A 14,806-nucleotide genomic window follows, 5' to 3' on the forward strand; every position below is an offset into this window, starting at 1 on the left:
AAGGGGTGTCTGATAAGTGCAGGTAAGGGCACTGTAGGGTTACAGATACAGACCCAAGTGCAAGGATTGCGTGCAAGGGTTGCCAGGAGGCAGTGCAGGTGTATGGCTGGGTGGGCAGGGACCTGGGCCCAAAATCAGAGGGTAGCCAGGTGCACGGAGCCGAAGCAGACAGATCAGCAGGGGAGCGGAAGAGCAAAGGCAGAAGCAAAGAGGAAGGTCTTGAGGTGCTTCCGGAACCAGAGATGGTTCTCCTCAAGTTTCAGTGTGGCAGGCAGGCTGTTCCAGAGGGAAGCCCCAGCTGAGGAAAGAGATCTACCCCCAACTCGTTGCTTGGAGAAGCGACTGGCCCTGAGGGAGTTGGAGGAGCGAAGAGCTCGAGTGGGAAGGTATTTACGGAGAGAGAGTTGAAGGTGTTTTGGACCCAGGCCCCAGTAAGCCTTGTGGACAATGCAGAGGGTCTTGACTTTAACCCTTGCAGAACCTGGGAGCAATGAAAAGATTTCAGGGCTGGAGAGATACGATCCCTGGGCTTCAGACCAAGGAAACGTCTTGCAGTCCTGTTCTGGACGAGTTGCAGAGGACGGAGAGTAGAAGCAGGCAGATTTAGAAAGAGGCTGTTGCAGTAGTCTAGCCTAGAGAGAACCAGAGCTCTAGATACAGTAAGCCTCTGGGGGAAGGAGAGGAAAGGAATAATACCTCTGCAAATGTGCAGTTGGTAGTTTGACTTCTTAGAGATGTCAGAGATGTGAGAAGAAAAGGAGAGTGTGGAGTCGAAGATGACCCCGAGGTTCTTAGCCTCACAGGTGGGAGCAGGAAGAGGGCCAAGGGAGGCCGGCCAGAGAATGCCGGGAAAGGAGGGTGCAGGTGTGCCGACGAGGAGAATCTCTAACTGGGATTAAGGCAGAGATCATTGGCGGCACACCACTCCTGGATGGCAGACAGATGGTCAGAGATGAGGGAGGGAAGCCTGAAAACAAGCAGAGTGTCATCCGCATAGCACTGAAAGTTGAAGCAGAGAGCTGCAATGCGGTGGGCAATGGGTGCCAGGTATTGGTTGAACAGCCAGGGAGAGAGGTTAGACCCCTGGGCAGTGGTCGAAGTGTACGAAAAGAAGTAGTGGAACTATGTTCCTACTGGCCTGCACCCACTCCCCACAAACCCCACCGCCACGCCCTCTCCCACACACAATACAAACCCCCAACCACTAACACCTGCTGTTTAAGGGAACGTTCAGTGCAGTGCACTGAAAGTGCAAGCTGCAACGTCTTCCTACACTTTTATTTTAAAACGAAAGCATTCTGGAACGGTTTCTTTTTAAAATAACAGTACAGGAGCTGTAAAACGTAATTTAAAAAAGTAGAGGAGCACCGCTCCCGACCGCTCCCGCTCACTTCGACCACTGCCCCTGGGGAACACCACAAGTAGAGAATGAGATGGCGAAAAGGAAGGACCCAAGTTGGACCTGGGAGGGTCGAACAGAGAGGAAAGAGGTCATCCAGGGCCTGATCGGTGATACCCGGCTTATCACAGAGACAGTTGAGCAGGATGGCATGGTTGACCATGTCAAAGGCAGTAGAGAGATTGGGTAGGATGAGGACACAAAAGGGATGTTAGAGTCATGGTTGGAGAGCAGGTCTTCACGGGTGTTCAGGAGAGCAGTTTCCATGCTCCTGACAGCTCTGAAGCCAGGCTGATGGTCATGGAGACAACCAACAGAGTCGGTGTGAAGATTAAGCTGGGAGATGGTCAGCTTTTCCAAGAGTTTGCCCTGGAAAGGAGTGATAGAAACCTGCGATAGTTAGCCGGGCCGGAGGGGTCTGCTGTGGGATTTTTGAGAAGAGGGTGCACAAGAGAGTGCTTCAGAGTGGAGGGGAAGATTCCAGAGGTGAAGGAATGGTTACAGACGTCGGCCAGATTCAGAGCAAGGGTGTCAATGTGGTCCTTGATGGTTTTGGACGAACAGGGAAGAACCTGTTTTGACTGGAATCACACAATCTCCTGGGCTTACGCCAATCTGGTTTCCAACCAAGCCACTTCACTGAATCGGCCTTACTGGACCTAAAGATTCAACTGGATGATATCAAAGATGCCAAGAAGTAAGCCCTCCTCTTGTTACTAGGCCTGTCTGCAGCCTTTGAATAAATCAAAAAGGCAGCCTATGACCGAGCCAGCCAGGAGTCAACCTGGAATTAGTCAAATGTGTTATCCATTGCGCCACTGGACCGCTGCTACAGCGTGAGCAGGAGTCAGCACTTTTGTAACGAAACGGAAGTTTGCTGCTTGAGACACCATGAGAAAGGTACTTCTCATTTTTACAAGGAGAGGTAGAAAAAAACGCTACAAGCCCACAATGAGCAGGAATGAGCAGGTGAGCGAGCGTGTGCCATGCGTTAGAGACATCATGAGAAACTTAGTTCTCATTTTTCCCAGCGGAGAGGTAGAATAAACGCACTAACTACGAACAAACAATGTGCTCTTGTGTGCCATGCGTGACAAGGCTCCTTTTTAAATACTTTCTAGAACAAAAAGGCAGCACTTGAACGAGCCAGCCAGGAATCTTCTGCTCTGTAAGCAGACGCGTTATCCATTGCGCCACTGGCCCTCTGCTGCAGTGACTCTTGGAATCAGCACTTTTGATGCGGATTGAGACATCATGAGCAACTTAGTTCTCATTTTTATAAGGAGAGGTGGTTGAAAACACGCCTACGAACTGACCATGAGCAGGCGTGTGCCATGTGTTAGAGACATCATGAGAAATAACGTAGTTCCCATTTTTTCTCCCGAGTAGAGGTAGAAACACGCTGCAACACTGACTACAAACACACAATGAGCTTCGAGTGCCTTGCGTGAGAAGGCTCATTTTTAAATACAGAACAAAAAGGCAGCATTTGAACGAGCCAGCCAGGAGTCGAACCTGGAATCTTCTGCTCCGTAGGCAGACGCGTTATCCATAGCGGGGAGATCCCCATTGGACACCCCCACCTCCTTAGGTCAGAATAATAGTACATTGAAATGAATACACAGACAACTTTTTTAAAGTTCTTTGGAAAACACAAGGTCACAGTTTATTTGGAGCAAGACAACTTGGGACGGTCCCAGCCACATCACAAAAAACAGTCAGATACGGGTGAACCATGTCACCTCTTTAGCCACTGGCCAAACAGTCAGATACGGGTGAACCATGTCACCTCTTTAGCCACTGGCCAAACTGACAAAAACTGCTGGTTATTCCAGCTACACTGGTACTACCAGCAGGACACTCAGGGGCACTGACCAGGAGATTGTTGGCCTAAAGGCCTAAGTAAGGGAGTCAGTGCCCGTCGAGGGATCGGCTCGAGCCCGGCCAATCCCGAGCCGCTGCAGCTGCAGCGTGAAGTCCCTCATTGGCTAGGACCGCCCCGATACTCCGCCTGTAACAAGAGAAGAGAATTAGGAACAACTCATACAACACACTAAACTTATCTTATCACTAATTAACTCTGTTCACCTTATCACTCCTATTGATGATGCGAAAGCCTCACCCTGATCCTACTCTACTACCGGTCTGCACGTATTAACTCCCAGTTACTACCAGTAGGACACTGTCCGATATATGCCACTGGCACAAGCTGACAACGCTTCTGGTTACTACCAGGAGAACACTGATTACTACCAGTAGGACACTGTCCCATATATGCCACTGGCACAGGCTGACAGCGCTTTTGGTTCCACTCCAAATCTTACCGACCTTCAACTTGTTTGCCCCAAGACTTTACTATCAGGCGTGGGTGGGTGGGGATTAACACTAGGCGGGAGCTGCAGGGCAAAAGACTGATGGCCTGCCGCTCCCGCCCTTATAAGTGTCCCCGGGGAGATCTGACCGGAAGCCAGGTCCCCGGGGACACCTCTTCCGCCTCGCTGAGGTGGGAGGAAGAGGAGAGGCATGCCCAGCAACCGGAAGGGGGTGGCCAGAGGGGACAGCCCGCTATGTAGGCTGTCCCTCTAGCGCCCCCTGCGGGGGCCGGTCAGCCTCTTAGCGGGGAGATCCCCATTGGACACCCCCACCTCCTTAGGTCAGAATAATAGTACATTGAAATGAATACACAGACAACTTTTTTAAAGTTCTTTGGAAAACACAAGGTCACAGTTTATTTGGAGCAAGACAACTTGGGACGGTCCCAGCCACATCACAAAAAACAGTCAGATACGGGTGAACCATGTCACCTCTTTAGCCACTGGCCAAACAGTCAGATACGGGTGAACCATGTCACCTCTTTAGCCACTGGCCAAACTGACAAAAACTGCTGGTTATTCCAGCTACACTGGTACTACCAGCAGGACACTCAGAGGCACTGACCAGGAGATTGTTGGCCTAAAGGCCTAAGTAAGGGAGTCAGTGCCCATCGAGGGATCGGCTCGAGCCCGGCCAATCCCGAGCCGCTGCAGCTGCAGCGTGAAGTCCCTCATTGGCTAGGACCGCCCGATACTCTGCCACGCTTTGATGGTAGCTCCCGCTGCCATCAATGCCCCCAAACCTTAGGACCTTACTTCTCCTTAAAACTTTCCTAAACCTCTACATTGTTACCATACTCACCATTGGTTTACTGCAACCAGCCCTCCTTAGCTCACCCAGGCGGCTACTACCAGGAGAACACTGGTTACTACCAGTAGGACACTGTCCCATATATGCCACTGGCACAAGCTGACAACGCTTCTGGGTACTACCCGGAGAACACTGGTTACTACTAGTAGGACACTGTCCCATATATGCCACTGGCATAAGCTGACAACGCTTTTGGTTACACTCAAAATCTTACCGACCTTTGACTTGTTTGCCCCAAGACTTTACTTATCAGGCGTGGGTGGGGATTCACACCAGGTAACTCGTGCGCCACTATGCGCAACGTCACCTGTATTTGTGTGGGCAAACGTCCGCGACCTAACTTGGCCGGATTGTTGCCCCCCAAATGACTTAATAACCGCCTTGGTGCCCGCCTCCCCTGGAGTCACCAGTGAATAGCAGGCAGCAAGGCATGCCACCTCATTCCAGGAGTGCCGGCCACAGACACCCACGGTACCATTGAATCCCAGGTTGTGGCCGATCGTCCATTGCCTAGGCTTTTTTTTTTTTTTTACACGTGTCACAAATGAGTGGCCGATCAACCACAGTGCGTCATCTCGGGGAAAAAAAAACATACCACACCATAAGTTTTTTGATCCCCCAGGATCCAACCCGCCCAGCTACCCAGCCCGGCCCTTGAGTGCTCTTGGTATCTAGTATTCTTCTGGGAATGCACTGTGCTGGGGGCGGACATACAGTCAATAACGGCCTGACTCCCACCTCCCCACCTTCATGATTGCCCGTGGAGACATGCCCTGCTGAAAGGCAGTGGTAGCTGCGCCTATCCTGAAACTATGGGTAGACCACCCCTCCCCCTGAATTCCCAAGGCCTTCAAGGCCATTGTCAGCACCATGCGAAATTGAAGTACAGAGAGGGGGGAAGTGTCGGCGTGGAGGGCAAAAGACTGATGGCCTGCCGCTCCCGCCCTTATAAGTGTCCCCGGGGAGATCTGACCGGAAGCCAGGTCCCCGGGGACACCTCTTCCGCCTCGCTGAGGTGGGAGGAAGAGGAGAGGCATGCCCAGCAACCGGAAGGGGGTTGCCAGAGGGGACAGCCCGCTATGTAGGCTGTCCCTCTAGCGCCCCCTGCGGGGGCCGGTCAGCCTCTTTGCGCCACTGGCCCGCTGCTGCACTGTGCGCTGCATTCAGCCCTTTTGTTACGAACCAGAGGCTCAGGTCAGGCTGCCTGCGACATCACGAGAAACTTTGTTCTCATTTTTACAGGGAGAGGTAGGAAAACGCTACCAACACACAATAAGCAGGCATGTGACGTGTTAAAGAAGGCTCATTTTTAAATACTTTATTGAAAACAATACATACAAACATCTGACAAAGAACGCATTTGGCATCAGATACTGCCCGGATTGCAACTCTCTGCACGTATTTTCTGGCGAGTTCTACGGACCAAGCATCTCATTTATTGTACGACAGCACTCACATTTTCATGCGCAAATAACAGATTTAGAATGTTTTCACTTTTTAGTATTGTACCATTTTATGTGCTCGGTGCTCTTCAGTGTTAAATCCGCGGAGAGGATGATCTGTACCCAGATCAACCCCAAAAGTGCCATACAGATATGAAACAGGTAAGGCCTGAGTGATAGGCGTGCCAAGGAGTACTCGACGTGCATGCCACAGAAACGCGAAACATGCAACAAGTGAGAGACATAAAATGGGGTTTTTCACTTTAAGAAAATAACATATAATATATTGAATACAATTTTTTGTTTACTTCTTAAAAGGTGTTTTATTGAGCTGTAGCCTTCCTCTTAGAGAGCAGGACTAAGAAGCCCGGCTGGAGCATTTCAGCACATTTTTATTTCCTTTTGGCGATCGCTGTGTCAGGGTGTTGGGTTGGGGCTCCAAGATTGCCGAACACCAGGCGAGCAGTCTATCATGGGGAACAGTTTAGTATACAACACCTGTGCGATGAAGGCACATGGCCTACTCTGCATTTTAAGCACCACCTATAAGCCGAAACCGTTGCATTGAAGTACAGGTAGGAGGGAGATGACATGTGAAGAGGGACACACGACTTGTTTTTTTTTTTTTGGGTTATATATTTGTTAAATATTGTTGGTTGTTTATCGTCTAATTGACTGCCTTGGGCCATGCTTACCTCTTAGGCCATTCCCACCCACTCCTTGCCCCACCCACCCAAATCTCAACCCCTGGTATCTATGTTGTTTCTAAGCAGTCTGCTGTGAGTTAATGGCTTAATTGCTGCTGTAAATGGCTACCGGTATAATAACAAAAATCTTACCCAATTCTACCTGACCTTAACTCACTACCCCACCCCCTCTATTCCCACCTCTCCCCTCTCACCCAATCTACCCTTATCCCCACCCAACTCTACCACCACTGACTATACCCCAAACCACTCTACACCTACCCCACTCTTCGCTACCCACAATATCCCACACCACTGTACACCGACCCTACCCACTGCCCCACCCCACTGTACCCCTATCCATCAAACCACTGTAGACTGGCAAGGTGACACGAGGTCCTTTGATCCCAATAGATTTCGCCCAGCCTGCCCATATCGTCAGATCACTACCAAGTTAAGGTACGTGTTTGTTGAGTCTTCAACTTACCCCAGACCTACGCTAGTTGTTCAAGATCAGACAGGCAGTCAAAGTGAACAGGCACGCCTTTGACAGTGTCTCTTCGGATGTAGGTAGATGCATAAAGTATTCTATTCTGAGGTCCATCCATTCTGCCATGTAAGCGCCAAACAGCCCTTTCACGAGAAGACCCTTCAAAAAGTAAAGACTCCGCTTTCTGTATGATATGATATGATATGATAGTTTATTTATATAGCGCCTATACACAATGTGTTTCAAAGCGCTTCAAGGCAAGGGAGGGAACAAGGGAAAATACAACCACATTCTTACAGGCCATGAACAGTAAGGATGTGAAATTAACTATCGTACTCGGCCTGACGACATTTCAGATAGTGCAAGAGCTAAGACATAGATAAGGAAGGGAGGGGGAGAGTGGGAAGGAAATGGAAACAGACAGACGACTACCGTACTAGGCCTGACGCCATTTCTGGTAGAACCGGAGAAAAACAAAAGGTGAGGGAGAGGGGTGCAGAAAGGGAGGGGAGGAACAAAACAAGCGACTATCATACTAGGCCTGACGACATTTCAGATAGTGCTGGAGGGGCGGTGGGGAGGAAAAAAACAGTAATGGAAAGGTGGAGGAAACAGACGAGGTTGCTATCATATTAGGTCCAGGGACAATTCTGATAGATTAAGTGCATAGAAGAAAGTAAGGGGAGGAGATAGGAAAAGGGAGAAGGGAAAGGAGGAGAGAAAAGAGAGTAAGCAGTCAAAAAGAGTGGAGAAGCAAGAGTGGAGAGCGAATACAATTGCAGAAGTCAGTAGTAACACATAATGTTGCAAGCCAGGATACAAGATGAAGATGGGAACAGCATGATTCAGGGCCACCATGAGTACAAGATGCAAAGGAAGTCCAGCATGAGAGTTGAGAAAGAGTGTTGGCATGTAGCACGTAGCCCATCGTGGCAGATAGCGTACATCACATTGCATCTAGTGGTGGCCCCATGTTGTGATTCTTCACTTGCCAAATCATAGCAGTGCTAAAAGGTCATGGCCAAGAGGCCTCAGCGGCAGGGGATCTGCGTCCAGTGCAAATTGGCACATGCCAAAACGTCCTGAACAATGGAGAAGGCAAAGAAGTTTCATTAGTGATGTAATGGGAGGATAAATCGTGTTCCAGATGTTGGGAACATCACTCAGACCTGTTAAGGGCCTCCATCACACCACTGAGGAATCATCCTTGTTTGTTACTGTTTGCAATGAATGATTGAAGGAGTTGCGTATCTTCAAATCTATAGATTCCTGCTATGATATGACATGATATTGTATTTGAATCGTACTCATACACGCGTGTTTCAGAGCGTGACGAGGCAAGGGAGGGGAAGAAGGGAGGACAAAACAGCGATCTTCCTAGGCCCAGTGACATTGAGAATGCTCAAGTGCAGGGGAGAGGGAGGAAAGTGCAAGGGAGAGGGGCGAGGTGGAACGTGCTGAGGAAGGGATAAAAACAACAACAACTGGTAGCGCAGCCAGCAGGGTGGCAAGTGTGAGGTTTAAAGCGCAGACAAGGGGTGTCTGATAAGTGCAGGTAAGGGCACTGTAGGGTTACAGATACAGACCCAAGTGCAAGGATTGCGTGCAAGGGTTGCCAGGAGGCAGTGCAGGTGTATGGCTGGGTGGGCAGGGACCTGGGCCCAAAATCAGAGGGTAGCCAGGTGCACGGAGCCGAAGCAGACAGATCAGCAGGGGGGCGGAAGAGCAAAGGCAGAAGCAAAGAGGAAGGTCTTGAGGTGCTTCCGGAACCAGAGATGGTTCTCCTCAAGTTTCAGTGTGGCAGGCAGGCTGTTCCAGAGGGAAGCCCCAGCTGAGGAAAGAGATCTACTCCCAACTCGTTGCTTGGAGAAGCGACTGGCCCTGAGGGAGTTGGAGGTGGAGGAGCGAAGAGCTCGAGTGGGAAGGTATTTACGGAGAGAGAGTTGAAGGTATTTTGGACCCAGGCCCCAGTCAGCCTTGTGGACAATGCAGAGGGTCTTGACTTTAACCCTTGCAGAACCTGGGAGCAATGAAAAGATTTCAGGGCTGGAGAGATACGATCCCTGGGCTTCAGACCAAGGAAACGTCTTGCAGTCCTGTTCTGGACGAGTTGCAGAGGACGGAGAGTAGAAGCAGGCAGATTTAGAAAGAGGCTGTTGCAGTAGTCTAGCCTAGAGAGAACCAGAGCTCTAGATACAGTAAGCCTCTGGGGGAAGGAGAGGAAAGGAATAATACCTCTGCAAATGTGCAGTTGGTAGTTTGACTTCTTAGAGATGTCAGAGATGTGAGAAGAAAAGGAGAGTGTGGAGTCGAAGATGACCCCGAGGTTCTTAGCCTCACAGGTGGGAGCAGGAAGAGGGCCAAGGGAGGCCGGCCAGAGAGTGGCGGGAAAGGAGGGTGCAGGTGTGCCGACGAGGAGAATCTCTAACTGGGATTAAGGCAGAGATCATTGGCGGCACACCACTCCTGGATGGCAGACAGATGGTCAGAGATGAGGGAGGGAAGCCTGAAAACAAGCAGAGTGTCATCCGCATAGCACTGAAAGTTGAAGCAGAGAGCTGCAATGCGGTGGGCAATGGGTGCCAGGTATTGGTTGAACAGCCAGGGAGAGAGGTTAGACCCCTGGGCAGTGGTCGAAGTGTACGAAAAGAAGTAGTGGAACTATGTTCCTACTGGCCTGCACCCACTCCCCACAAACCCCACCGCCACGCCCTCTCCCAAACACAATACAAACTCCCAACCACTAACACCTGCTGTTTAAGGGAACGTTCAGTGCAGTGCACTGAAAGTGCAAGCTGCAACGTCTTCCTACACTTTTATTTTAAAACAAAAACATTCTGGAACGGTTTCTTTTTAAAATAACAGTACAGGAGCTGTAAAACGTAATTTAAAAAAGTAGAGGAGCACCGCTCCCGACCGCTCCCGCTCACTTCGACCACTGCCCCTGGGGAACACCACAAGTAGAGAATGAGATGGCGAAAAGGAAGGACCCAAGTTGGACCTGGGAAGGTCGAACAGAGAGGAAAGAGGTCATCCAGGGCCTGATCAGTGATACCCGGCTTATCACGGAGACAGTTGAGCAGGATGGCATGGTTGACCATGTCAAAGGCAGTAGAGAGATTGGGTAGGATGAGGACACAAAAGGGATGTTAGAGTCATGGTTGGAGAGCAGGTCTTCACGGGTGTTCAGGAGAGCAGTTTCCATGCTCCTGACAGCTCTTAAGCCAGGCTGATGGTCATGGAGACAACCAACAGAGTCGGTGTGAAGATTAAGCTGGGAGATGGTCAGCTTTTCCAAGAGTTTGCCCTGGAAAGGAGTGATAGAAACCTGCGATAGTTAGCCGGGCCGGAGGGATCGGCTGTGGGATTTTTGAGAAGAGGGTGCACAAGAGAGTGCTTCAGAGTGGATGGGAAGATTCCAGAGGTGAAGGAATGGTTACAGAAGTCGGCCAGATTCAGAGCAAGGGTGTCAATGTGGTCCTTGATGGTTTTGGACGAACAGGGAAGAACCTGTTTTGACTGGAATCACACAATCTCCTGGACTTACGCCAATCTGGTTTCCAACCAAGCCACTTCACTGAATCGGCCTTACTGGACCTAAAGATTCAACTGGATGATATCAAAGATGCCAAGAAGTAAGCCCTCCTCTTGTTACTAGGCCTGTCTGCAGCCTTTGAATAAATCAAAAAGGCAGCCTATGACCGAGCCAGCCGGGAGTCAACCTGGAATTAGTCAAATGTGTTATCCATTGCGCCACTGGACCGCTGCTACAGCGTGAGCAGGAGTCAGCACTTTTGTAACGAAACGGAAGTTTGCTGCTTGAGACACCATGAGAAAGGTACTTCTCATTTTTACAAGGAGAGGTAGAAAAAAACGCTACAAGCCCACAATGAGCAGGAATGAGCAGGTGAGCGAGCGTGTGCCATGCGTTAGAGACATCATGAGAAACTTAGTTCTCATTTTTCCCAGCGGAGAGGTAGAATAAACGCACTAACTACGAACAAACAATGTGCTCTTGTGTGCCATGCGTGACAAGGCTCCTTTTTAAATACTTTCTAGAACAAAAAGGCAGCACTTGAACGAGCCAGCCAGGAATCTTCTGCTCTGTAAGCAGACGCGTTATCCATTGCGCCACTGGCCCTCTGCTGCAGTGACTCTTGGAATCAGCACTTTTGTTACGACGCAGAGGCTCATCATGCGGATTGAGCCATCATGAGCAACTTAGTTCTCATTTTTATAAGGAGAGGTGGTTGAAAACACGCCTACGAACTGACAATGAGCAGGCGTGTGCCATGTGTTAGAGACATCATGAGAAATAACGTAGTTCCCATTTTTTCTCCCGAGTAGAGGTAGAAACACGCTGCAACACTGACTACAAACACACAATGAGCTTCGAGTGCCTTGCGTGAGAAGGCTCATTTTTAAATACAGAACAAAAAGGCAGCATTTGAACGAGCCAGCCAGGAGTCGAACCTGGAATCTTCTGCTCCGTAGGCAGACGCGTTATCCATTGCGCCACTGGCCCGCTGCTGCACTGTGTGCTGCATTCAGCACTTTTGTTACGAACCAGAGGCTCAGGTCGGGCTGCCTGAGACATCACGAGAAACTTTGTTCTCATTTTTACAGCGAGAGCTAGGAAAAACGCTACCAACACACAATAAGCAGGCGTGTGACATGTGTTAAAGAAGGCTCATTTTTAAATACTTTATTGAAAACAATACATACAAACATCTGACAAAGAACGCATTTGGCATCAGATACTGCCCGGATTGCAACTCTCTGCACGTATTTTCTGGCGAGTTTTACGGACCAAGCATCTCATTTATTGTACGATAGCACTCACATTTTCATGCGCAAATAACAGATTTAGAATGTTTTCACTTTTTAGTATTGTACCATTTTATGTGCTCGGTGCTCTTCAGTGTTAAATCCGCGGAGAGGATGATCTGTACCCAGATCAACCCCAAAAGTGCCATACAGATATGAAACAGGTAAGGCCTGAGTGATAGGCGTGCCAAGGAGTACTCGACGTGCATGCCACAGAAACGCGAAACATGCAATAAGTGAGAGACATAAAATGGGGTTTTTCACTTTAAGAAAATAACATATAATATATTGAATACAATTTTTTGTTTACTTCTTAAAAGGTGTTTTATTGAGCTGTAGCCTTCCTCTTAGAGAGCAGGACTAAGAAGCCCGGCTGGAGCATTTCAGCACATTTTTATTTCCTTTTGGCGATCGCTGTGTAAGGGTGTTGGGTTGGGGCTCCAAGATTGCCGAACACCAGGCGAGCAGTCTATCATGGGGAACAGTTTAGTATACAACACCGGTGCGATGAAGGCACATGGCCTACTCTGCATTTTAAGCACCACCTATAAGCCGAAACCGTTGCATTGAAGTACAGGTAGGAGGGAGATGACATGTGAAGAGGGACACACGACTTGTTTTTTTTTGGGTTATTTATTTGTTAAATATTGTTGGTTGTTTATCGTCTAATTGACTGCCTTGGGCCATGCTTACCTCTTTGGCCATTCCCACCCACTCCTTGCCCCTCCCACCCAAAACTCAACCCCTGGTATCTATGTTGTTTCTAAGCAGTCTGCTGTGAGTTAATGGCTTAATTGCCGCTGTAAATGGCTACCGGTATAATAACAAAAATCTTACCCAATTCTACCTGACCTTAACTCACTACCCCACCCCCTCTATTCCCACCTCTCCCCTCTCACCCAATCTACCCTTATCCCCACCCTACTCTACCACCACTGACCATACCCCAAACCACTCTACACCTACCCCACTCTTCGCTACCCACAATATCCCACACCACTGTACACCTACCCTACCCACTGCCCCACCCCACTGTACCCCTATCCATCAAACCACTGTAGACTGGCAAGGTGACACGAGGTCCTTTGATCCCAATAGATTTCGCCCAGCCTTTCCATATCTTCAGATCACTACCAAGTTAAGGTACGTGTTTGTTGAGTCTTCAACTTACCCCAGACCTACGCTAGTTGTTCAAGATCAGACAGGCAGTCAAAGTGAACAGGCACGCCTTTGACAGTGTCTCTTCGGATGTAGGTAGATGCACAAAGTATTCTATTCTGAGGTCCATGCATTCTGCCATGTAAGCGCCAAACAGCCCTTTCACGGGAAGACCCTTCAAAAAGTAAAGACTCCGCTTTCTGTATGTTGGCATGTAGCACGTAGCCCATCTTGGCAGATAGCGTACATCACATTGCATCTAGTGGTGGCCCCATGTTGTGATTCTTCACTTGCCAAATCATAGCAGTGCTAAAAGGTCATGGCCAAGAGGCCTCAGCGGCAGGGGATCTGCGTCCAGTGCAAATTGGCACATGCCAAAACGTCCTGAACAATGGAGAAGGCAAAGAAGTTTCATTAGTGGTGAAATGGGAGGATAAATCGTGTTCCAGATGTTGGGGACATCCCTCAGACCTGTTAAGGGCCTCCATCACACCACTGAGGAATTATCCTTGTTTGTTACTGTTTGCAATGAATGATTGAAGGAGTTGCGTATCTTCAGATCTATAGATTCCTGCTATGATATGACATGATATTGTATTTGAATCGTACTCATACACGCGTGTTTCAGAGCGTGACGAGGCAAGGGAGGGGAAGAAGGAAGGCAAAACAGCGATCTTCCTAGGCCCAGTGACATTGAGAATGCTCAAGTGCAGGGGAGAGGGAGGGAGGAAAGTGCAAGGAGAGGGGCGAGGTGGAACGTGCCGAGGAAGGGATAAAAACAACAACAACTGGAAGCGCAGCCAGCAGGGTGGCAAGTGCGAGGTTTAAAGCGCAGACAAGGGGTGTCTGATAAGTGCAGGTAAGGGCACTCTAGGGTTACAGATACAGACCCAAGTGCAAGGATTGCGTGCAAGGGTTGCCAGGAGGCAGTGCAGGTGTGCGGCTGGGTGGGCAGGGACCTTGGCCCGAAATCAGAGGGTAGCCAGGTGCACGGAGCCGAAGCAGAAAGATCAGCAGGGGAGCGGAAGAGCAAAGGCAGAAGCAAAGAGGAAGGTCTTGAGGTGCTTCCGGAACCAGAGATGGTTCTCCTCAAGTTTCAGTGTGGCAGGCAGGCTGTTCCAGAGGGAGGCCCCAGCTGAGGAAAGAGATCTACCCCCAACTCGTTGCTTGGAGAAGCGACCGGCCCTGGGGGAGTTGGAGGTGGAGGAGAAAAGAGCTCGAGTGGGAAGGTATTTACGGAGGGAGAGTTGAAGGTATTTTGGACCCAGACCCCAGTAAGCCTTGTGGACAATGCAGAGGGACTTGAATTTAACCCTTGCAGCCACTGGGAGCAATGAAAAGATTTCAGGGCTGGAGAGATACGATCCCTGGGCTTCAGACCAAGGAAACGTCTTGCAGTCCTGTTCTGGATGAGTTGCAGAGGACAGAGAGAAGAAGCAGGCAGATTTAGAAAGAGGCTGTTGCAGTAGTCTAGCCTAGAGAGAATCAGAGCTCTAGATACAGTAAGCTTCTGGGGGAAGGAGAGGAAAGGAACAATACCTCTGCAAATGTACAGTTGGTAGTTTGACTTCTTAGAGATGTCAGAGATGTGAGAAGAAAAGGAGAGTGTGGAGTCGAAGAT

General features: G+C 49.6%; 1 non-coding gene across 1 annotated transcript; it reads right to left on the reverse strand.

The window, feature by feature from the left end:
• Positions 1–11,652: 11,652 nt before the first annotated feature.
• On the reverse strand, positions 11,653–11,725 carry TRNAR-ACG (transfer RNA arginine (anticodon ACG)). Its single transcript has one exon. It is a non-coding gene; the product is annotated as a tRNA-Arg (tRNA).
• Between the last annotated feature and the right edge of the window lie 3,081 nt (positions 11,726–14,806).

The sequence above is a fragment of the Ambystoma mexicanum genome, chromosome 13 (assembly GCF_040938575.1).
Source record: "Ambystoma mexicanum isolate Mex_15411 chromosome 13, UKY_AmexF1_1, whole genome shotgun sequence".
NCBI classification, from domain to species: domain Eukaryota; kingdom Metazoa; phylum Chordata; class Amphibia; order Caudata; family Ambystomatidae; genus Ambystoma; species Ambystoma mexicanum.